A 25,789-nucleotide genomic window follows, 5' to 3' on the forward strand; every position below is an offset into this window, starting at 1 on the left:
TCTACGCGATCGCGAAAGAGCATCCGCGATTGCGATTAACAAGGCCCCAAACTGTTGTTTGCTCTTCGTGAACGCGACCAATTGTTCACGATCACGATGCACACCTTTGTTCACGATCAGATTCTGACATCGATATCAAAAAGTCAACTCCCCGGTCAAACTTCCAAACTTAAATTTCTATTTTAGCCATTTCAAGCCTAATTTAGTTATAGGCTTCCAAATAAATTTCCGAACACGCTCCTAAGTCCAAAATCACCATACGGAGTTATTGGAATCATCAAAACTCTATTTCAAGGTCGTTTACATATAATTCCACATCCGGTCAACTTTTCTAACTTAAATTTTCAATTATAAGACTAAGTATCTCATTTCACTACGAATTCCTTCCGGGCCCGAATCAACTAACCCGGTAAGTCATAAAATAATTGTAAAGCATAAATTGAGCAGTAAATGGGAGAACGGGGATGTAATACTCAAAATGACCGGTCGGGTCATTACATTCTCCCCCATATGAACATACGTTCGTCCTTAAACGTGCCAAGAGTTGTTCTTAACCTTCAAATCTCTATTCCGCCTTACCATGCACATACCCGGGGTTATCTCACGTCACCCTATTCTATATAGGCCTGACCACATAGCATAACTGAAAATCATTAATTTAACCTTAGCTCAAAAACCTTGGAGTTCAATTCCCAACCATTCAGAACTTCTTACAAGACCCGAATCTCATAGTTACACACTGTATAAGTCAGAACAAGCTGCATCGAGCCATAACTATAGCCACGGATACAATCACATAACATACTACACCATTCTTATGCTCGTAGCACCATCCCCGATCACAGTAACTACTCCAAATCCAAGGCTGGTGGGTTCGGTTGAATTGAGAAATTTCACTTATGTTGTGTTATCGGACCTACATTAGATAGGGCTGGCATGGAAATCTTATGACCCCTTATTAGGTCAACAAATCATGGAGCTCTCTCGCCCCAACTATAACCATAACCACTTCCTAAGCCGACTTTCAATATTATACTCCTAAATATACCGTAATCAAACCTGATAGTACCCATTCCAGGTCCAATGACCTTATATTATTAAACCAAACTATCCCACAGATACGCCATATCAATATAACTCCAGCCACCACTGCGCAATTCGTGTACCCAAATATGGGAGATGTCTCAAGGAAGAGAACTATATTGCAAGTTCAACAAGCTCCACCACAACCACAATCTTACAACCAACTCCACAAATTTTGTGAAGAGGATAACCGTAGGCGCATGTGAACAATTGTAGAGGAAGAAAATTAATGAATCGGATAAATTATTATAGAAATAAAATTCCCACACAAAACACGGACAACTCACGTGCCAATAATATGAATCGCCGGTGTAGTCATAGGTCTCCATTCCCAGCATATCAGATAGGATCAATTAAATAAATACACATGTATATGATAATGAAATAATATTCTCATGCTCCTGGACTGGTATAAATTAGACTCTATAGTGTAAGCGTGTGCGAAGTCTGCTATCACGCTTCAAATCAGCAAGTTAACACAGAAATAGTAACTACCCCATTTATTTAGGGAATTAGCCTCTTTGTAACCTCAAGTGTAGCCCAGATAGTTCTCAACAAAGGTACGGATACAAGAAACGTTATAACTTTATGCTGAACAGTCAACTCTAGGCATATCATAGCCTAAGCATTCTTTCGAGTATGAATAATTGCCCCGATGCCCACACATGTGCTCAAACCTCACATTTCAACTATTTTCAACCGAGAACACTAATTTGTTGAAAAAAAACAATAATAGATTCATGTAATTTAACCAAAACCGGGTTATAATCACTTATCCCAATCCAGATGGTGAAAATCGCCGCAAAAGTCGTTTCAGTCCGAGCTCCATAACACCAAATATGTCAAAATGGATGAAACCTCAAAATATAGCTTATGTCCAAGCATTTACTCTTCATGATCGCAAAGCACAAAAAATTCCAGCCCAAAATGCTCCCTTCGCGATCGCGAAGAACAAACTCCCCAACTCTTTCAGACAACCTCTAGTATAATGATGATAACATTTTGTACAAAACTCCAAATGAAATATGGTTTAGCACTCTGGAAACTAGACATCAAGGGCTACAACTTTCATTTTTGGATCATCTCCAAATTCCTTATAGATTGCGAGATATAAGCTTCAAAAGTCGGGTTAGTGTAGCAGAGATTTCGTTCTACGTGATCGCGAAAGAGCTTCCGCGATCGCGATTCACAAGGCCCCAAACTGTTGTTTGCTCTTCGCGAACACGACCAAATGTTTGCGATCGCGATGCACACCTCTAAGACAGAAACCAACAATTACAAATAGCCTAGAAATGATCCGAAACCACCCCGAAATTCACCCGAGCCCCTTAGGACCTCAACCCAATATACCAATAAGTCCTAAAACATCATACAAACTTAGTCGAAGCCTCAAATCACATCAAATAACGCTAAAACCACGAATGATGCCCTAATTCAACCTTAATGAAACTAAGAAATTCCAACTTCTACATTCGATGTCGAAATTTATCGAATCAAGTCCGATTGATCTCAAATTTTGCATACAAGTAATAAATGACATAACGAACCTATTCAAATTTCCAGAATTGGATTCCGACATCAATATCAAAAAGTCAACTCCCCGGTCAAACTTCCAAACTTAAATTTCTATTTTAGCCATTTCAAGCCTAATTTAGTTATGGGCTTCCAAATAAATTTTCGGACACGCTCCTAAGTCCAAAATCACCATGCAGAGTTATTGGAATCATCAAAACTCGATTTCGAGGTTGTTTACATATAATTCAACATCCGGTCAACTTTTCTAACTTAAATTTTCAATTATAAGACTAAGTGTCTCATTTCACTACGAATTCGTTCCGGGGCCGAATCAACTAACCCGGTAAGTCATAAAACAACTGTAAAGATTAAATTGAGCAGTAAATGGGAGAACGGGGCTGTAATACTCAAAATGACCGGTCGGGTCATTACATTCTCCCCCACATAAACATACCTTCGTCCTCAAACGTGCCAAGAGTTGTTCTTAACCTTCAAATCTCTATTCCGCCTTACCACGCACATACCCGGGGTGATCTCACGTCACCCTATTCTATATAGGCCTGACCACACAACATAACTGAAAATCATTAATTTAACCTTAGCCCAAAAACCTTGGAGTTCAATTTCCAACCATTCAGAACTTCTTACAAGACCCGAATCTAACAGTTACACACTGTATAAGTCTGAACAAGATGCATCGAGCCATAACTATAGCCACAGATATAATCATATAACATACTACACCACTATTATGCTTGTAGCACCATCCCCGATCACAGTAACTACTCAAAAACCAACCCGGTACTTATATTAAACCCCATATCAAACAAAACCTCATTCCAAAACCTTCGTACACTGTTGATAATGAAAGAAACACGCGGAAATCTTATGACCCCTTATGAAGTCAACAAATCATGGAGCTCTCTCACCCCAACTTTAACCATAACCACTTTCTAAGCTGACTTTCAATATTATACTCCTGAATATACCGTAATCAAACCTGATAGTACCCATTCTAGGTCCAATGACCTTATATTATTAAACATAACTATCCCACAGATACGCCACATCAATATAACTCCAGCCACCACAGCGCAATCCGTGTACCCAAATATGGGAGATGTCTCAAGGAAGAGAACCATATTGCAAGTTCAACAAGCACCACCACAACCACAATGCTACAACCAATCTCAAATTTCGTGAAGAGGATAACCGTAGGCGCATGTGCACAATTGTAGAGGAAGAAAATTAATGAATCGGATAAATTATTATAGAAATAAAATTCCCACACAAAACATGGACAACTCACGTGCCAATAATATGAATCGCCCGGTATGGTCATAGGCCTCCAGTCCCAGCATATCAGATAGGAGCAATTAATAAAGTACACATGTATATGATAATGAAATAATATTCTCATGCTCATGGACTGGTATAAATAACACGCCATAGTTTAAGCATGTGCAAAGTCTGCTATCACGCTTTAAATCGGCAAGTTAACACAGAAATAGTAACTACCCCGTTTATTTAGGGAATTAGTCTCTTTGTAACCTCAAGTGTAGCCCAGATAGTTCTCAACAAAGGTACGAATACAAGAAACGCTATAACTTTATGCTGAACAGTCAACTCTAGGCATATCATAGCCTAAGTATTCTTTTGAGTATGAATAATTGCCCTGATGCCCGCACATGGGCTCAAACCTCACATTTCTACTATTTTTAACCCAGAACATTAATTTGTTGATAAAAACAACAATAGATTCATGTAATTTAACAAAAACTGAGTTATAATCACTTACCCCAATCCATATGGTGAAAATCGCAGCAAAAGTTGTTTCAATCCGAGCTCCATAACTCCAAATATGTCAAAATGGCTGAAACCTCAAAATATAGCTTATGTCCAGGCATTTACTCTTTGCGATCGCAAAGCACAAAAATTTCCAGCCCAAAATGCTCCCTTCGTGATCGCAAAGAACAAACTCCCCAACTCTTTCAGACAACCTCTAGTATAATGATGATAACATTTTGTACAAAACTCCAAATTCCTTATTGATTGCGAGATAAAAGCTTCAAAAGTCGGGTTAGTGTAGCAGAGATTTCGTTCTATGCGATAGCGAAAGAGCTTCCACGATCGCGATTCACAAGGCCCCAAACTGTTGTTTTCTCCTCGCGAACACGATCAAATGTTCACGATCGCGATGCACACCTCTGAAGACAGAAATCAGCAATTACAAATGGCCTAGAAATGATCCGAAACCACCCCGAAATTCACCCAAGCCCCTCGGGACCTCAACCCAATATACCAACAAGTCCTAAAACATCATACAAACTTAGTCGAAGCCTCAAATCACATCAAACAATGCTAAAACCACGAATCATGCCCCAATTCAAGCTTAATGGAACTAAGAAATTCCAACTTCTACATTCGATGACGAAACCAATCGAATCAAGTCCGATTGACCTCAAATTTTGCACACAAGTCATAAATGACATAAGAGACCTATTTCATTTTCCAGAATCGAATTCCGACATCGATATCAATAAGTAAACTCCCCGGTCAAACTTCCAAACTTAAATTTCTATTTTAGCCATTTCAAGCCTAATTTTGCTACGGGCTTTGAAATAATTTTCCGGACACGCTCCCAAGTTCAAATTCACCATACGGAGCTGTTGATATCATCAAAACTCTATTTCGAGGTCGTTTACACATAAGTCCACACCCGGTCAGCTTTTCTAACTTAAATTTTCAATTATAAGAATAAGTGTCTCATTTCACTCCGAATTCCTTCCGGACCCGAATCAACTAAACCGGTAAGTCATAAAACAATTGTAAAGCATAAATTGAGCAGTAAATGGGGGAACGAGGCTGTAATAATCAAAACGACCTGTCGGATCGTTACATTTCCCCCCCCACTTAAACATACGTTCGTCCTCTAACATGCCAAGAGTTTTTCTTAACCTTCGAATCTCTATTACGCCTTACCACGCACATACCCAGGGTGATCTCACGTCACCCTATTCTATATAGACCTGACCACACAACATAACTGAAAATCATTAATTTAACCTTAGCCCAAAAACCTTGGAGTTCAATTCCCAACCATTCAGAATTTCTTACAAGACCCGAATCTCACAGTTACAAACTGTATAAGTCTGAACAAGCTGCATCGAGCCATAACAATAGCCACAATTACAATCACATAACATACTACACCACTTGCATGCTCGTAGCACCATTCCCGATCACAGTAACTACTCCAAAACCAACCCGGTACTGATATTAAACCCCATATCAAACAAAACCACATTCCAAAACCTTCGTACACTACTGATAAAGAAAGAAACACGTAGAAATCTCATGACCCCTTATCAGATCAACAAATCATGGAGCTCTCTCGCCCCAACTATAACCATATCCACTTCTTAAGCCGACTTTCAATATTATACTCTCGAATATACCGTAATCAAACCTGATAGTACTCATTCTAGGTCCAATGACCTTATATTATTAAACACAACTATTCAACATATACGCCACATCAATATAACTCCAGCCACCACTACGCAATCCGTGTACCCAAATATGGAAGATGTCTCAAGGAAGAGAACCATATTGCAAGTTCAACAAGCACCACCACAACTACAATGTTACAACTAATTCCTCAAATTTCTTGAAGAGGATAACCGTAGGCACATGTGCACAATTGTAGAGGAAAGAAATTAATGAATCGGATAAATTATTATAGAAATAAAATTCCCACACACAACTCGGACAACTCAAGTGCCAATAATATGAATCGCCCGGTATGGTGATAGGCCTCCAGTCCCAGCATATCAGACAGGAGAAATTAAACAAGTACACATGTATATGATAATGAAATAAGATTCTCATGCTCCTGGACAAGTATAAATTACACGCCATAGTGTAAGCATGTGCAAAGTCTGCTATCACGCTTCAAATCGACAAGTTAATGCAGAAATAATAACTACCCCATTTATTTAGTGAATTAGCCTCTTTTTAACCTCAAGTGTATCCCAGATAGTTCTCAACAGAAGTACAAATACAAGAAATTTTATAAATTTATGTTGAACAGTCAACTCTAGGCATATCATAACCTAAGCATTCTTCCGAGTATGAATACTTTCCCTGATGCCCGCACATTGGCTCAAACCTCACATTTCTACTATTTTCAACCCAGAACACTAATTTGTTGATAAAAACAACAATAGATTCATGTAATTTAACCAAAACCAAGTTATAATCACTTACCCAATCCATAACACCAAATATGTCAAAATGGCCGAAACCTCAAAACATAGCTTTTGTCCAGCCATTTACTCTTCGCGATCGCGAAGCACAAAAGTTTCCAGCCCAAAATTTTCCCTTCACAATCGCGAAGAAAAAACTCCCCAACTCTTCCAGACAACCTCTTGTATAATGATGATAACATTTTGTACAAAACTCCAAATGAAAAATGGTCTAGAAATGGTCTGAAACCACCCCGAAATTCACCCGAGCCCCTCGGGACCTCAAGCCAATATAACAACAAGTCCTAAAACATCATATGAACTTAGTCGAAGCCTCAAATCACATCAAACAACGCTAAAACCACGAATCATGCCCCAATTCAAGCTTAATGAAACTAAGAAATTCCAACTTCTACATTCGATGCCGAAACCTATCGAATCGAGTCCGATTGACCTCAAATTTTGCACACAAGTCATAAATGAAATAACAGACCTATTTCATTTTCCAGAATCGAATTCCGGCATCAATATGAAAAAGTCAACTCCCCGGTCAAACTTACAAACTTAAATTTCTATTTTAGCCATTTCAAGCCTAATTTAGCTACGGGCTTCCAAATAATTTTCCGGACATGCTCCTAAGTCCAAATTCACTATACGGAGCTATTGGAATCATCAAAACTCTATTTTGAGGTCGTTTACACATAAGTCCACATTCGGTCAGCTTTTTTAACTTAAATTTTCAATTATAAGTCTAAGTGTCTCATTTCGCTCTGCATTCCTTCCGGACCCGAATCAACTAAACCGGTAAGTTATAAAACTAGTGTAAAGCATAAATTGAGTAGTAAATGGGGGAATGGGGTTCTAATACTCAAAATGACCGGTCGGATCGTTACATTCTCCCCCACTTAAACATACGTTCGTCCTCGAACGTGCCAAGAGTTTTTCTTACCATCAAATCTCTATTACGCCTTACCACGCACATATCCGGGGGTGATCTCACGTTACCCTATTCTATATAGGACTGACCACACATGTCACGACCTAAAACTAACCCCTGTCGTGATGGCGTATATTGTGGAACTAGCCAAGCTGACTCATTTCCAAAACAACCGATATTTTCATTTCAAAGATAATTTCAAGGTTATTTAACATAAAATCTCCCTTTAAAGAGTCCAAATCAAAGAAAAACAGAAGTGCGAAAAAGAAAAGCCCGATATCGGGGTGTCACTGGTCATGAGCATCTGCTACAATCTGTCTATCAATATCAAGGCTAAATCAGCCTAGAAAATAGCTAAATACAACTAGAGGAAGATAAGAGGGAGAATTGCAGGGGCTGCGATCGCCAAACAGCTACCTTGCTATCTCCAAGAAAAGCTGCAACCAGAACACTCAATAACCACTACCATGTCCGGCTATACCTGAATCTGCACACAAGGTGCAGGGAGTAACGTGAGTACGCCAACTCAGTAAGTAACAACAATAAATAAAGACTGAGCAGTAGTGACGAGAAATAAAGCATAAAACGTTCATATCAGGAAATCTCAGTAAAATACCACATGCTTTTAAAATCAGGATTTGAATCAAACATCTCGTTTAAACCCAGTTGCAGTAAAAATCATTTAAAGATATTTTTCCAACAGTTTTTCAAACGAAGGCTCAATGCAAAAGTGAGCAAAAATGATGAAATCATAAACAGCCCCTCGGGAAAAACATCACTCATATACAGCCCCTCGGGCAAACCTCACAGTCACTCGTGCCACTCGGGCATACCTCACAATCACTCTTGCCACTCGGGCATACCTCACAATCACTCATGCCTCCCAGTCACTCAGCACTCGACACTCGCACTCAGTAGGTGCCTGCGCTCACTGGGGGTGTGTACAGACTCCGGAGGGGCTCCTTTAGCCCAAGCGCTATAATCTGCACGGACAACTCACGTGCGATAATAATAAAGTATGCTGCAGGCGGGCAGCCCCAATCCACACTCATCCTCACCAATCAGGCCCTCGGCCTCACTCAGTCATAAGTATGCTGCAGGCGAGCAACCCCGATCCACACTCATCCTCACCAATCAGGCCCTCGGCCACACTCAGTCATAAGTAACTCAAGCTTCTCGGGCATTTCAGTAAAATAGGGCATTTGGCCCAAAACATTTATATGCATCAAAATAGAGTCATAAAACTGAGTTATGCAGTAAAAAATTATAAACATGACTGAGTATAGATTTTCAATCGAAAACAATGAGAGGATGGTAAGAAACAGCCCCTAAGGGTCCAAACAGCTTTGGCGCAAGGCCCAAACATGGCATTCAACCCAATTTACAGAAATTCTTTCTAAAACATATAAGTATCATATGGTTTCAACAAAGTATGCAACTTTACAGTTGATACGGGACGGACCAAGTCACAAATCTCCAACAGTACACGCCCACACACCCATCACCTAGCATGTGCGTCACTAAAAATAGTATAACGATGCAAAATTCGGGGTTTCATACCCTCAGGACTATATTCACAATCGTTACTTACCTCAAACCGGTAAAATCTCTAACCCGCAATGATCTTGCCTCTGGACTCGACCACCAAATACTCCAAATCTATTCACAATCAGTATAATACCATCAATATACGTTAATGGAATGAATTCCACAAGAAAAGCTTCAAAATTAGACCAAACCCGAAATTGGCTCAAAAATCGCCTGCGGGGCCCACATCTCGGAACCCGTCAAAAGTTACAAAATCCGAAAGCCCATTCACCCACGAGTCTACCCATACCAACTTTACCAAAATCCAACCTCAACTCGACCCTCAAATCTACAAATCTTATTTCTAAATTTTTAAGTTCCAATCTCCGATTTACACCTCAAAATCATGTAATCTAGTCGGATTATTCGATGATAATTCAATATTATGGAGTAGAAATGATCACAAGGGACTTACCTCAAGTTTTCCTTTAAAATATATCAAAAATCTCCTCTTCTCAAGCTCCAATTTGTTAAAAATATCAAATAGGACGAAGTCCCTATTTTTATAATTCTGCCTAGACAACCTCGGTTCTGCCTCGATCTTGGCCTTCTATCGAGATCCTCGATCCTGGTCCTTAATCCTGGCCCTCGATCCTGGTTCTCGATCCTAGGCCTTCGATCCTGGCCCTCGATTCTGGTTCTCGATCCTAGGCCTTCGATCATGTCTTCGACCCGGCCTTCGACCGTGACCCTCGACCCTGGGCTCGATCATGGCTTCGATCGTGGCCCTCGACTCTAGGCTCGATCATGGCTTCGATCGTGGCCCTCGACTCTGGGATCGATCATGGCTTCGATCGTGGCCCTCGATCCTGGGATCGATCATGGCTTCGATCGTGGCCCTCGACCCTAGGCTCGATCTGGGCCTGATTTCTGGCAGAAGAAATTTCCAACAGAAGGAAATTGCAGCAGCTGTTGTAGTTCAATTTTTGATCCGTTAACCATCTGAAACTCACCCGAGGCCCTCGGGACCTCAACCAAATATACCAACAAGTCCTAAAACATCATACGCACTTAGTCGAATCCTCCAATCACCTCAAACAACGCTAAAACCATGAATTACGCCCCAATTCAAGCCTAATGAACTTTGAAATTTCTAATTTCTACAAACAACTCCGAAACCTATCAAATCACGTCCGATTGACCTCAAATTTTGCACACAAGTCCTAATTGACATAACAGAGGTATTCCAATTTTTAGAATTGGATTCCAACCCCGATATCAAAAAGTCAAACCCCGATCAAACTTCTCAAAAATAAAACTTTCAGCATTTCATGCCTAATTCCTCTATGGACTTCCAAATAATATTCCGGACACGCTCCTAAGCCCAAAATCACCATACAGAGCTATTGGAATCATCAAAATTCAAATCCGAGGTCGTTTACACATAGGTCCATATCCGGTCCACTTTTCTAACTTAAAATTTTCAATTATGAGACTAAGTGTCTCATTTCACTCCGAGTTCCTTCCGGACTCGAACCAACTAACCCAATATAACATAATATAGCTGAATAACACAAAAAGAAGTAGGAATGGGGAAAACAGGATTATAACTCTCGAAACGACCGGCCGAGTCGTTACATCCTCCTCCTCTTAAACATCCGTTTGTCCTCGAACGGGTCTAGAAACATACCCGGAGTCTCGAATAGGCGTGGATATCTACTCCGCATCTCCCGCTCGGTCTCCCAGGTGGCCTCCTCCACAGCCTGACCTCTCCATTGTACCTTCACTGAAGCTATATCCTTTGACCTCAACCTTCGAACCTATCGATCCAAAATAACCACCGGCTCCATATCATAAGTCATATCACCCTCCAACTGAACCGTGCTGAAATACAGAACATGGGATGGATCTCCAATATACTTCCGGAGAATGGAAACATGAAACACTGGATGCACACTCGACAAGCTAGGTGGCAAGGCAAGCTTATAAGCCACCTCTCCTATCCTCTGAAGCACCTCAAAAGGCCCAATGAACCAGGGGCTCAACTTGCCCCTCTTCCCAAACCTCATAACACCCTTCATTGGTGATACCTTCAGCAAAACCTTATCCCTAACCATAAAAGACACATCACGGACCTTTCTATCAGGGTAGCTCTTCTGCCTGGACTGCGCCGTGCGAAGTCGCTCCTGAATCAATTTCACCTTATCTAATGCGTCCTGGACCAAGTGTTTACCTAAGAGCCTAGCCTCACCGGCTCAAACCATCCAACCGGAGATCTACATATCCTCCCATACAAAGCCTCGTACGGAGCCATCTGAATGCTCGACTGATAACTGTTGTTAATGACACAGGCATGCAATATGTCCTCCAATATCTGAATAGTGCGCTCTGACTGCCCGTTTGTCTGAGGGTGAAAAGTTGTGCTTAACGCAACCTGAGTACCCAACTCTCGCTGCACGGCCCTCCAAAACTGCGATGTGAAATGAGTACCCCTATCTGAAATGATGGAAATTGGGACACCATGCAGGCGAATGATCTCTCGGATGTAAATTTCAGCCAACCGCTCTGAAGAGTATGTAGTACCAACTGGAATGAAGTGCACGGACTTGGTCAGCCGATCCACAATAACCCAAATAGTGTCAAACTTCCTCGAAGTCCGTAGGAGCCCAACTACAAAGTCCATAGTGATCCGTTCCCACTTCCACTCTGGGATCTCTAACCTCTGAAGCAGGCCACCCGGTCTCTGATGCTCATACTTAACCTGCTGACAATTTAGACACCGAGCCACAATCCCAACTATATCCTTCTTCATCCGCCTCCACCAATAGTGCTGCCTCAAATCCTGGTACATCTTCGCGGCACCCGGATGGATGGAATACCTAGAGCTGTGGGCCTCTTCAAGAATCAGCTCTCGAAACCCATCTACATTAGGCACACATATCTGGCCCTGCATTCTCAGCACGCCGTCATCACTAATAGTCACATCTATAGCATCACATCTCCGAACCCTGTCCTGAAGAACGAGCAAGTGAGGGTCATCATACTGACGCTCCCTGATACGGTCATAAAGAGAAGACCTGGAGACCACACAAGCCAATACCCGACTAGGCTCCGAAATATCCAATCTGACAAGCTTGCCTGCTAAAGTCTGAACATCTAATGCCAAAGGTCTCTCTGCTGCTGGAAGATATGCTAAACTCCCCAAACTCTCTTTACCCGGTGACTGGAAGCATCGGCCACCACATTGGCCTTCCTCGGATGGTACAAAATAGTGATATCATAGTCCTTAAGAAGCTCCAACCATCTCCGTTGACGCAAATTAAGATGCTTCTTCTTTAACAGATACTGTAGACTCCGGTGATCAGTATAGATCTCACAATGAACCCCATACAAATAATGACGCCAAATCTTCAAGGCGTGAACAATGGCTGCTAGCTCAAGATCATAGACAGGATAGTTATTCTCATGGGTCTTCAACTGATGCGAGGCATAGGCAATCACCCTACCCTCCTGCATCAAAACACAACCAATACCTATCCTCGAGGCATCACAATACACGGTGTAAGAACCTGAAGTTGATGGCAGAACTAACACTGGAGTTGTGGTCAAAGCAGTCTTGAGCTTCTGAAAGCTCTCCTCACATTCATCCGACCACCTGAATGGAGCACCCTTTTGGTTCAATTTGGTCAAGGGCGATGCAATAGATGAAAATTCCTCCATAAAGCGACGGTAGTAACCCGCCAAACCAAGAAAGCTCATAATCTCCGTGGCTGAGGACAGTCTGGGCCAACTCTGCACCGCCTCTATCTTCTTTGGATCCACCTGAATACCTTCACTGGACACCACGTGCCCCAAGAATGCTACTGAACTGAGCCAAAACTCGCATTTGGAGAACTTTGCATAAAGCTTCTCCTCCCTCAATCTCTGTAATGCAATCTTCAAATGCTGAGCATGCTCCTCCTGGCTACGAGAGTACACCAGGATGTCATCAATGAATACAACGACGAATGAGTCCAAATAGGGCTGGAATACATTGTTCATCAAATGCATGACCGCTGCTGGGGCATTGGGCAGCCCAAAAGACATCACCAAGAACTCATAATGGCCATATCGTGTCCTGAAAGCTGTCTTAAGAATATCTAAATCTCGAATCTTCAGCTGGTGATAACCGAACCTCAAATCAATCTTGGAGAACACCCTCGCTCTCTGAAGCTGGTCGAATAAATCATCAATGCGAGGCAAAGGATACTTGTTCTTGACTGTGACCTTGTTCAACTGCCTGTAATCAATACACATTCTCATGGAACCATCCTTCTTCTTCACAAATAGAACCGCTGTACCCCAAGGTGACACACTAGGCCGAATAAACCCCTTATCAAGGAGTTCCTGAAGTTGTTCTTTCAATTCCTTCAACTCCATCGGTTCCATACGATACGGTGGAATAGAAATGGGCTGAGTGCCCGACACCAAATCAATACCAAAGTCAATATCCCTGTCAGGCGGCATGCCCGGCAGGTCTGCAGGAAACGCATCCGAAAAATCACGTACCACCGGAACAGAATCAATGATAGGAGTCTCTGCACTAACATCCCTCACAAAAGCCAAATAATATAGGCAACCCTTCTCAACCATGCGCTGAGCCTTCAAATATGAAATCACCCTACTTGGTACATAATCTACAGAACCGCTCCACTCAACCCTCGGATTTTTCGGCATAGACAATGTCACTGTCTTAGCGTGAAAAATCTAGAATAGCATGACATGGAGATAACCAATCCATACCCAATATCACATCAAAGTCAACCATACTGAGCAACAATAGATCTACTCGGGTCTCCAGACCCCCAATAGTCACCACACATGACCGATATACGCGGTCTATAATAATAATATCGCCCACAGGAGTAGATACATGTACAGATTAAACTAAGGACTCACGGGGCATATCCAGAAAGTGGGCAAAATACGAGGAAACATATGCATACGTGGAACCAAGGTCAAATAATACTGAGGCATCTCTGTGGCAAACTGAGACAATACCTGTAATCATAGCATCTGAAGCAATAGCATCTGGTCTGGAAGGGAGAACATAGAAACGGGCCTGACTACTCCCTGATCTGCCTCCCCCTCTAGGACGACCCCTAGCTGACTGACCTCCACCCCGAGCTGACTAGGCGGGTGGTGAGGTAGTTGGTGTTGTAGTCGGAGGCTGATTCCTCTGCTGAGACAGACCTTTATGACGACGAGGACACTGCCTCCACATATGCCCAGGCTCCCCACACTCAAAACAACTCCCTGGTGCTTGCGGCGGAAACTAAAGGGAACCCCTAGCACCGGGATGACTGGTAGAAGAACCTGGCATGGAAGAGCCCTGAACAAGTGGAGCACGGGACGAACTCTGAATTGGAAGGTCACTAAGTGATAAGTGGCCCTGATGAGAACTGTGAGAACTATGGCCAGATGATGCACCCCGATGAAATGGCCGAGCTGACTGAGCCTGTCTGAAATGACGACCTCTACCGTGCTGGAACTGACCCCCAAAAGGAGCACCGCTGAATCCACCCTGACCACGAGGCCTTTTGGCCTCCCGCTCAACCCTCTCTTGACCGCGAACCATCTCAATGTGCCAAGCATTGTTGACAACCTCATCAAAGGTAGCACCCGAAACCTTCTCCCTAGTCATGAGAAACTGTAGCTGATAAGTGAGGCCATCAATAAACCTCATGATCCTCTCTATGTCAGTAGAAACTAACCAGATAGCATGATGGGCCAACTCAGAGAACGGCATCTCATACTGCGTCACAGACATATCACCCTGGCGAAGCCGCTCAAACTGTCTGCGCAGCTCCTCTCTGCAAGATCGAGGCACGAACTTCTCCAAAAAGACTACGAAAAACTACTGCCAAGTAAGGGGTGCTGCGCCAACAGGCCTACGCCTCTCGTAAGTCTCCCACCATCTGAGGGCAGCCCCAGAAAACTGAAAGGTAGTGAATGAGACCCCCACAAGTCTCCAAAATACCACCGGTACGGAGTATCCTCTGACACCTGTCAAAAAAGTCCTGAGCATCCTCTCTCTCTGTGCCACTGAAAGGTGGTAGCTGAAGTCTCCCAAACCTTTCCAACCTGTGCTGATCATTGTTAGGCATAGCAAGAAACACATAATCCTAAGCAACAGCAACCGGCTGGGCTGGTGGTAGCTCTGGTGTCTGAAGTCCCTGAATAACCTGCTCGGGTGTGCGAGCGATGGGAGTCTGAGTGCCTCCCCTTGCCTGAGAAGTGGTTGTGGCCGTCGAAATAGAGACCGCCTGAGCAAGGCCAGTACACGCTGTCAGAATCTGAGCTAGGGTCTCGTAAAGGCCTGGAATCACAATAGGCACAGGTGGTGCCTGAGCTGGTGCATCAACAACTAGAACTTGGTCCTGATCTGGGACAACCGGTAGATCTGTAGGTACTGCCCTAACTGCTGTACGGGCTGCACCTCTGCCCCTACCACGACCTCTACCGCGGCCTCGGCCTCTCGCGGCCCTGGCTGGTGGTACTGGTAGCTGGCCCTCCTGACCGGTAGTACGAGTCCTCACCATCTGTGAGAGAATGAAACAACAGATGTTTAATTACTAGAATCAACAAATTCGCACGACCAGAATCCAAGAATGTGAAGTTTCCTAAAGGTTCTGCAGCCTCCTGAAGATAAGTACAGACGTCTTCATACCGATCTGTAAGACTCTACTAAACCCGCTCATGAATCGTGAGACCTATGTAATCTAGGCTTGGATACCAATCTGTCATGACCCAAAACTAACCCCTGTCGTGATGGCGCCTATCGTGGAACTAGGCAAGCCGACTCATTTCCAAAACAACCGATATTTTCATTTCAAAGATAAATTCAAGGTTATTTAACATAAAACCTCCCTTTAAAGAGTTCAAATCAAAGAAAAACAGAAGTGTGGAAAAGAAAAGCCCGACATCGGGGTGTCACTAGTCATGAGCATCTGCTAAAATTTGTCTATCAATATCAAGGCTAAATCAGCCTGGAAAATAGCAAAATACAACTAGAGAAAGATAAGAGGGAGAAGAGCAGGGGCTGCGATCGCCAAACAGCTACCTTGCTATCTCTAAGAAAATCTGCAACCAGAACACTCAATAATGGCTACCGTGTCTCGCTATACCTGAATCTACACACAAGGTGCAGGGAGTAATGTGAGTACGCCAACTCAGTAAGTAACAACAATAAATAAAGACTGAGTAGTAGTAACGAGCAATAAAGCATAAAACGTTCATATCAGGAAATCTCAGTAAAATACCACATGCTTTTAAAATCAGGATTTGAATCAAACATCTCGTTTAAAAATCATTTAAAGATGTTTTTCCAACAATTTTTCAAACGAAGGCTCAATGCAAAAGTGAGCAAATATGATGAAATCATAAACAGCCCCTCGAGCAAAACATCACTCATATACAACCACTCGGGGAAACCTCACAGTCCCTCGTGCCACTCGGGCATACCTCACAATCACTCTTGCCACTCGGGCATACCTCATAATCACTCATGCCTCCTAGTCACTCAGCACTCGGCACTCAGTACTCGCACTCAGTAGGTACTTGCACTCATTGGGGGTGTGTACAGACTCTGGAGGGGCTCCTTCAGCCCAAGCGCTATAATATGCACGGACAACTCACGTACGATAATAGTAAAGTATGCTGCATGCGGGCAGCCCCGATCCACACTCATCCTCACCAATCAGGCCCTCGGCCTCACTTAGTCATAGTATGCTGTAGGCGGGCAGCCCCGATCCACACTTATCCTCACCAATCAGGCCCTCGGCCTCAGTCAGTCATAAGTAACTCAAGCCTCTCGGGCATTTTAGTAAAATAGGGCATTCGGCCCAAAACATTTATATGCATCAAAATACAGTCATAAAACTGAGTTATGTGGTAAACAAGTATAAACATGACTGCGTATAGATTTTCAATCGAAAACAATGAGAGGATGGTAAGAAATAGCCCCTAGGATCCAAACAGCTTTGGCGCAATGCCCAAACATGGCATTCAGCTCAATTTACAGAAATTCTTTCTAAAACATATAAGTATCAAATGGTTTCAACAAAGTATGCAACTTTACAGTTGCTACGGGACGGACCAAGTCACAAATCCCCAACAGTGCACGCCCACATGCCCGTCACCTAGTATGTGCGTCACTAAAAATAGTAGAATGATACAAAATCCGGGGTTTCATACCCTCAAGACTAGATTTACAATCGTTACTTACCTCAAACCGGTCAAATCTCTAACCCGCAATGATCTTGCCTCTAGACTTGGCCTCCAAATGCTCCAAATCTATTCACAATCAGTATAATACCATCAATATATGTTAATGGAATGAATTCCACAGGAAAAGCTTCAAAGTTAGACCAAACCCGAAATTGGCTCAAACATCGCCTGTGGGGACCACGTCTCGGAACCCGACAAAAGTTACAAAATTCGAAAGCCCATTCAACCACGAGTCTACCCATACAAATTTTACCAAAATCCGACCTCAACTCGACCCTCAAATCTACAAATCTTATTTCCAAATATCTAAGTTCCAATCTCTGATTTACAACTCAAAATCATGTAATCTAGTCGGATTATTCGATGATAATTCAATATTATGGAGTATAAATGATCACAAGGGACTTACCTCAAGTTTTCCTTAAAAATAAATCGCCTCTCCTCAAGCTCCAATTTGTCAAAAATAGCAAATGGGACGAAGTCCCTGTTTTTATACTTCTACCCAGACAACCTCGGTTCTGCATCGATCATGGCCTTCGATCGAGGTCCTCGATCCTGGCCCTCGATCCTGGTTCTCGATCCTAAGCATTTGATCCCGGCCCTCGATCCTGGTTCTCGATCCTAAGCCTTCGATCATGTCTTCGACCCGGCCTTCGACCGTGACCCTCGACCCTGGGCTCGATCATGGCTTCGATCGTGGCCCTCGACTCTGGGCTCGATCATGGCTTCGATCGTGGCCCTCGACTCTGGGCTCGATCATGGCTTCAATTGTGGCCCTCGATCCTGGGATCGATCATGGCTTCGATCGTGGCCCTCAACCCTAGGCTCGATCTGGGCCCGATTTCTCGCAGAAGAAATTTCCAATAGAAGGAAATTGAAGCACCTGTTGTAGTTCAATTTTTGATCCGTTAACCATCCGAAACTCACTCGAGGCCCTCGAGACCTCAACCAAATATACCAACAAGTCCTAAAACATCATACGAATTTAGTCGAATCCTCAAATCACGTCAAACAACGCTAAAACCATGAATTACGCCCCAATTCAAGCCTAATGAACTTTGAAATTTCTAATTTCTACAAACAACTCTGGAACCTATCAAATCACGTCTGATTGACCTCAAATTTTGCACACAAGTCCTAAATGACATAATAGAGGTATTCCAATTTTCAGTATCGGGTTCCGAACCCGATATAAAAAATTCAACCCTCCGGTGAAACTTCTCAAAAATAAAACTTTCGGCATTTCAAGCCTAATTCCTCTACGGACTTCCAAATAATATTCCGGACATGCTCCTAAGCCCAAAATCACCATACAGAGCTATTGGAATCATCAAAATTTAAATTTTCAATTATGAGACTAAGTGTCTCATTTCACTCCGAGTTCCTTCCGGACTCGAACCAACTAACCCAATATAACATAATATAGCTGAATAACACAAAAAGAAGTAGGAATGGGGAAAACGGGGTTATAACTCTCGAAACGACCGGCCGGGTCATTACAACACAACATAACTGAAAATCATTAATTTAACCTTAGCCCAAAAACCTTGGAGTTCAATTCCCAACCATTCAGAATTTCTTACAAGACCCGAATCTCACAGTTACACACCGTATAAGTCTGAACAAGCTGCATCGAGCCATAACCATAGCCACGGATACAAACACATAACATACTACACCACTTGCATGCTCGTAGCACTATTCCTGATCACAGTAACCAAAACCAACCCGGTACTGATATTAAACCCTATATCAAACAAAACCTCGTTCCAAAACCTTCGTATATTGCTGATAATGAAAGAAACACGCGAAAATCTCATGACCCCTTATCAGATCAACAAATCCTGGAGCTCTCTCGCCCCAACTATAACCATAACCACTTCCTAAGCCGACTTTCAATATTATACTCCCGAATATACCATAATCAAACCTGATAGTACCCATTCTAGGTCCAATGACCTTATATTATTAAACACAACTATCCCACAGATACGCCACGTCAATATAACTCCAGCCACCACTGCGTAATCTGTGTACCCAAATATGGGAGATGTCTCAAGGAAGAGAACTATATTGCAAGTTCAACAAGCACCACCACAACTACAATTTTACAACCAACTCCTCAAATTTCGTGAAGAGGATAACCGTAGGAGCATGTGCACAATTGTAGAGGAAGGAAATTAATGAATCGGATAAATTATTATAGAAATAAAATTCCCACACACAGCACAGACAACTCACATGCCAATAATATAAATCGCCCCGCATGGTCACAGGCCTCCTGTCCCAGCATATCATACATGAGAAATTAAACAAGTACACATGTATATGATAATGAAATAAGATTCTCATGCTCCTGGACTGGTATAAATAACACGCCATAGTGTAAGAATATGCAAAGTCTGCTATCACGCTTATAATCGACAAGTTAACACAGAAATAGTAACTACCCCATTTATTTAGGGAATTAGTCTCTTTGTAACCTCAAGTGTAGCCCAGATAGTTCTCAACAAAGGTACGAATACAAGAAATGTTATAACATTATGCTGAATAGCCAACTCTAGGCATATCATAGCCTAAGCATTCTTCCGAGTATGAATACTTGCCCCGATGCCCGCACATGGGCTCAGACCTCACATTTCTACTATTTTCAACCCATAACACTAATTTGTTGATAAAAACAATAATAGATTCATGTAATTTAACCAAAACCAAGTGATAATCACTTACCCCAATTCATATGATGAAAATCACCGCAAAAGTCGCTTCAATCCGAGCTTCATAACTCCAAATATGTTAAAATGGTCGAAACCTCAAAATATAGCTTCTATCCAGGCATTTACTCTTCGCGATCGCGAAGCACAAAAATTTCCGGCCCAAAATTTTCCCTTCGCGATAGCGGAAAATAACTCGCGGTCGCGAAGAACAAACTCCCCAACTCTTCCAGATAGCCTCTAGTATAATGGTCATAACAATTTGTACAAAACTCCAAATGACAATTGGTTTAGTGTCACAACTCGAAATTTCCCATCGATGGGACCGTGATAGCGCCTAACATATCACTTGCTAGACAAGCCAAGATTAGAAAAATCGTTAAACCAATTCCTTATTTCTATTCAGTAATTAACAATAATTAACTAAGATGAAATATAATAAGTAGGGAATATCATAAAAACTGTATTAATTACTACCACCCGGATCTGGAGTCACAATTCACAAACATTCTAGAATTTACAACAAGTAATAGCCTGAAAGAAATACAACTATCTAAATGAAAGAAAACAGTAGGACATAAAAGATAGATGGGGACTTCAAGGTCTGTGAACGTCGACAAATCTACCTTGAGTCTCCGGACGGCAGACCAATTGCAAATCTCGATCAACCTGAGCCGGTATCAAAATCTGCACAAAAGGTGCAAAGTGCATCATCAGTACAACCGAACCCATGTACTGGTAAGTGTCGAGTCTAACCTCGGTGAAGTAGTGACGAGGCTAGGACTAGACACTCACATATAACCTGAACAGTATAATCATGCTAGTGGCAACAACAATAAATAAAGAAATAACGCAGAAATAATGGGAGGGGAACATACAGTGGGGGAATACAACATAAAGAGTGAGAATAATGAAAATACAGAATTAAACCGGAAATCCTTAAACGAATTGAGCAATTAAGACAGCAAGGAAAACTGCACGGCATCACCCTTCGTGCTTTTACTCTCAACCTCACCAAATAATAAATAAGGCTGCACGACATCACCCTTCGTGTTTTTACTCTCTTCCTCACAATATAAATAATTCATGCACGACATTACCCTTCGTGCTTTACACTCTTCCCCACCATATAAATAAATCATGCACGGCATCACCCTTCGTGCTTTACACTATTCCTCACAATATTAAGAAATCATGCACGACATCACCCTTCGTGCTTTACACTCTTCCTCACCGTATAAATAAATCATGCATGGCATCACCCTTCTTGCTTTACACTCTTCCTCACAATTCACAGAATCAATAACAACGGATAGAGAGAAGTTTCACAAGGAAATCAATATTTCATCAATGATTACTTTCACAATTTAACATCTCAACCTCAAATCAATATTCACAATTTTATCGACCTTGGTGGAACCGGATACAAGTCTCCCAACATTTCAGCAACAACAATAAGCATGGATAACAAGATTTAAGACTACAAATTTGCAAGAATGGAATTTCACTCGCATGCTATGACTTGACCACAACGTATAGATGATCGTCACCTCAACTATACATCATATTCAACAACAAAACACGTAGCAAATACTCACACAATACCTATTCCCTCAAGCCAAAGTTAGACACAACACTTACCTCGCTCTGAAGGCCACTTAATTCTCAATCACAACTTTTCCTTTGGAATTCATCTCCAAACCACTCATATCTATTCAAAAATGACTCATTAATATGAAATATTTCTAAAGGAATCAATTATATTTCATAAATTAAATTTCCCAAATTTTTCCTCCAAAAAGTCAAAAAATTGACCCCGGGCCCGCTTGGTCAAAATTCGAGGTTCGGACTAAAATCCTTTTACCCATTCATGCCCGAACCTGAATATATAATTGGTTTTGGAATCCGACCTCAAATTGAGGTCTAAATCCCCAAATTCCCGAAATCCCTAGTTTCTACCCTAACCCCTAATTCTACCATGAAAACTCTAGATTTTAGGTTGAAAATTCAAGAAATGTAATGGGTAATTGAAAGAAAATGGTTTAGAGTCACTTACCAACAAATTTGGGGAAGAAATGGCTCTTGAAAAATTGCATCACCGTTTGGTTTTTGAGAAAATGAATTTTTGGCTAAAATCCCGTTTTTTTATTCTATTAAGTGCTGGGCGACAGTGTTCATCACATTCGCAAGAGCGCTGTCGCGTTCGGTAAGGGTACTGGCTGCCAAGCCTACGCGTTCGCAAAGAAGAAATCTTCAGCTGCCTAGTTTACTCTTTGTGTTCACGAGAGTACCTTCACGAACGCGAAGAAGGACATGCCAGAACACCTGCTGCAGGAAAATACCAGATTTCCAAAGTTCAAAACATCCCGTGGCCTATCCGAAACTCACCCGAGTCCTCGGGGCTCCAAACCAAATATGCACACAAGTCTAAAACCATCATACGAACTTGCTCGCGCGTTCAAATCGCCAAAATAACACCTAGAACTATGAATTTAGCACCAAATCAAATGATATTCTCAAGAACACTTTAAAATTTCTCTTTTTTCAACTAGACGTCCGAATCACGTCAAATCAACTCCGTTTCTCACCAAATTTCACAGACAAGTCCTAAATATCATAATGAACCTGTACCGAACTCCGGAACCAGAATACGGACCCGACACTAACAATGCCAAACATCAATCAATTCTTAAAAATAATTAATTTGTAGACTTTTAATTTTCATCAAAAATTCATAACTTGAGCTAGGGACCTCTGAATTAAATTTCGGGCATACGCCCAGGTCCCATAATTCGATACGGACCCACCGGGACCGTCAAAACACAGATCCGGGCCTGTTTACAAAAAATTTGACCGAAGTAAACTAAAATTAAATTTTAAGGCTTAAATTCTTATTTTTATCAATTTTCAACATAAAAGCTTTTCGGAAACCTGCCCAGACTGCGCACATAAATCGAGGAGGGTACAAAATGAGATTTTAAGGCTTAAGAGCGCAGATTCAAGTTCTAAAGCATAAGATGACCTTTTGGGTCATCACATTCTCCATCTCTAAAACAACCGTTCGTCCTCGAACGGATATAGAAAAGTACCTGGGCTGGTGAAAAGGTGGGGATATCTACTCCGCATATCGGACTCGGACTCCCAAGTAGCTGCCTCAATGGGCTGACCTCTCCACTGCACTCGAACTGAAGGGTAACTCTTTGATCTCAACTGGCGAACTTGCCGAACTAGAATTGCCACCGGCTCCTCCTCGTAAGTAAAATCCTTGTCCAACTGGACAGAGCTGAAATCTAACACATGGGATGGATCACCGTGATACTTTCGAAGCATGGACACATGGAATACCGGATGAACAGCTGCTAAACTAGGTGGCAACGTAAGCTTGTAAGCCACCTCTCCCACTCTCTCCAGAATCTCAAAACGTCCGATATACCTAGGGCTCAACTTGCCCTTCTTTCCGAACCTCATTACACCCTTCATGGGTGATACCCGAAGTAACACTCTCCCTCCGACCATGAATGCAACATCACGAACTCTACGGCAGCATAACTCTTCTGCCTGGACTGAGCTGTGTGAAGTCAATCCTGAATAATCTTGACCTTATTCAAGGCATCCTGTACTAAGTCTGTGCCCAACAACCGAATCTCTCATATCTTGAACCACCCAACTGGCGACCGACACCGCCTACCATATAATGCCTCATAGGGAGCCATCTGAATGCTCGACTGGTAGCTGTTGTTTTAGGTGAACTCTGCGAGGGGCAAGAAATGATCCCATGATCCTCTGAAGTCTATAACACAAGCGCGAAGCATACCCTCCAAGATCTGAATTGTACGCTTGGACTGCCCGTCCGTCTGAGGGTGAAATGTTGTGCTCAACCCTACCCACGTACCTAACTCACATTGTACTTCCCTCCAAAAGTGCGAGGTAAACTGCGTACCTCGATCAGAAATGATAGACACGGGCACGCCGTGAAGACGGACGATCTCACTAATGTATATCTCTTCCAACCGCTCCGAGGAATATGTAACTGCCACAGGAATGAAATGCGTTGACTTAGTCAGCCTGTCCACAATAACCCAAATGGCATCGAACTTTCTCTGAGTCCGTGGGTGTCCAACAACAAAATCCATAGTGATATGCTCCCACTTCCATTCGGGAATATCTAACCTCTGAAGTAAACCACCAGGTCTATGATGCTCACACTTTACCTGCTGGCAATTTAGGCACCGAGCTGCATAGGCAACTATATCCTTTTTCACTCTCCTCCACCAATAATGTTGCCGCAAATCTTGATACATTTTGGCGGTACCTGGATGAATAGAATAGCTGGAACTATGTGCTTCTTCAAGAATCAACTCATGAAGTCCATCCACATTAGGCACACAAATATGACCCTGCATGCTCAAAACTCCGTCATTTCCAACAGTAACCTGCTTGGCACCACCGTGCCGCACTGTGTCTCTAAGGACAAGTAAATGAGAATTGTCATCCTGCCAATCTCTGATGTGCTCAACCAAAGAAGACCGAGCAACTGTACAAGCTAGAATACGGCTGGGCTCGGAAATATCTAACCTCACGAACTGATTAGCAAAAGTCTGAACATCTGCAGCTAATGGCCTCTCACCAACCAGAATATACGCAAGACTGCCCATACTCACATCCTTTCTACTCAAAGCATCGGCCACCACATTGGCCTTTCCGGGGTGATACAAAATGGTGATATCATAGTCTTTCAACAACTCCAGCCATCTTCTCTGCCTCAAATTAAGATCTTTTTGTTTGAACAGATACTGAAGGCTACAATGATAAGTAAATACCTCACACGAGACACCGTAGAGGTAATGCCTCCAAATCTTTAGTGCATGAACACTGGCTGCCAATTCTAAGTCATGAACAGGATAATTCTTCTCGTGAACTTTCAACTACCGCGATGCATATGCAATTACCTTGCCATCCTGCATTAATACTGCACCAAGCCCAATGTGAGATGCGTCACAATATACCGTATACGATCCTGAACCTGTGGGTAATACCAACACTGACGCCGTAGTCAAAGCGATCTTGAGCTTCTGAAAGCTCAACTCAAACTCGTCCGACCATCTGAATGGGACACCTTTCTGGGTCAATCTGGTCAATGGGCTTGCTATAGATGAAAACCCTTCCACAAATCGACAGTAATAGCCTGCCAAACCCAGGAAACTACAGATCTCTGTAGCTGATGCGGGTCTAGGCCAGTTCTGGACTGCCTCAATCTTCTTAGGATCCACCTAAATACCCTCTACTGATACAACGTGACCCAAAAAAACAATTGAAGTCAACCAAAACTCGCATTTTGAGAACTTAGCACATAACTGGTTGTCTTTCAGAGTCTGAAGAACGATCCGAAGGTGCTGCTCATGCTCCCCTCGACTGTGGGAGTAGATCAAGATATCATCAATAAACAGAGCCACAAAGGAATCCAGGTAGGGTTTGGACACCCGATTCATCAAATCCAT

This window comes from Nicotiana tabacum, chromosome 2 (genome assembly GCF_000715075.1).
Source record: "Nicotiana tabacum cultivar K326 chromosome 2, ASM71507v2, whole genome shotgun sequence".
NCBI classification, from domain to species: domain Eukaryota; kingdom Viridiplantae; phylum Streptophyta; class Magnoliopsida; order Solanales; family Solanaceae; genus Nicotiana; species Nicotiana tabacum.